The sequence below is a fragment of the Triticum urartu genome, unplaced genomic scaffold (genome assembly GCF_056163025.1).
Source record: "Triticum urartu cultivar PI428250 unplaced genomic scaffold, HENAU_Tu73 scaffold2, whole genome shotgun sequence".
In the NCBI taxonomy this organism is placed as follows: domain Eukaryota; kingdom Viridiplantae; phylum Streptophyta; class Magnoliopsida; order Poales; family Poaceae; genus Triticum; species Triticum urartu.
This window is the reverse complement of record NW_028260368.1, coordinates 8,886,894-8,888,047: the sequence shown is the minus strand read 5'-3', so window position 1 is coordinate 8,888,047 and position 1,154 is coordinate 8,886,894. Positions and strand designations below refer to the sequence as shown.

The window sequence follows — 1,154 nt, the reverse complement described above, 5'->3', positions numbered from 1 at the left end:
AAAGCAAAAAAAAGAGTCAAATCGCACCATCTCTATAATAAGTAAATGCCTTTTTTTCTCCTGAGGTTGTCGGAATTATTCGCAATAAAATATTGGCTACAATTGAGGAGGTCTTATCAATGAAATTTCCATTTCCACGGGATCTAGGCATAATTCCCAACCCATTCTATATAGAATTGTTTTCATTCCTTCACAAAATAACATAAAAACAAACACATTCGATTCTTATAATTATAAATAGATTGATCCATATGCTCTACTCTAAATCCATATGCTTTAAATGGATAAGAGAGATATGGATTTTCCGCTCAGCTCAAATTGTATCCTTTTCCTTCTGCTTGGACACGAAGAGATATGAAATATTTGACTAAGACTGGATTTCATTCCACTTTCCTATTTCTGAACAACAACTTATGTTATCAACTATTTCGTGTTTTCAAAGTTATTAATTGTCTCATACCCTATTTTTGATTTCGATAGTATGGTGTAGCGTATCTTATGCAAACGGAATTCTAAGGTTTCTTTATTTTATTATGCAATAAGAAGAATTCTTCCATTTTCTTTTTCTTTAGTTGCGGGAAAACCCAAATTAAAACTTTTATTTTATAGCGAGCGCAATTTCTAGTAAAAAATCCTGTATCCTTCCACTTAGATCAAAAGGAATTTTTCCAATAGAACTATGGAACCCCCGAGTGGTTGCGGTTGTACCTGTACTGCAGGAATAAGAAAACTCGCTATTCACTCAGTTTATTTTCCATAATAAGTTATGTAGGAGAGATGGCCGAGCGGTTCAAGGCGTAGCATTGGAACTGCTATGTAGACTTTTGTTTACCGAGGGTTCGAATCCCTCTCTTTCCGTTTTTCTTAATTCATCAACGTTAAGGATCACAATGTATCAAATCAAATAACAATTTTTTCCAGCAATAATATAATATCTTATATTATCTTATTTTGATTTAATAGAAATTAGAAATTCTCTATAGCAAATTACTGTGGTATGTAAAATACACATAGAGGAAAAAAGAAAAAAGGATCCTAATCCTAGGGTTAATCAATTTTAGCTAGTTGATGGGAAAATACAAATTAATGGTAATGGTCTTAGGGCGATTTAGTTCGGGGAAAGGGGAAGGGGAAGAAAATTCTATGAACCTTTC

General features: G+C 32.9%; 1 non-coding gene across 1 annotated transcript; it reads left to right on the top strand.

Annotated features, from left to right (window-relative positions):
• Positions 1 to 771: 771 nt before the first annotated feature.
• TRNAS-GGA (transfer RNA serine (anticodon GGA)) lies at positions 772 to 858 on the top strand. The gene has a single exon. It is a non-coding gene; the product is annotated as a tRNA-Ser (tRNA).
• The last annotated feature ends 296 nt before the right edge of the window (positions 859 to 1,154 follow it).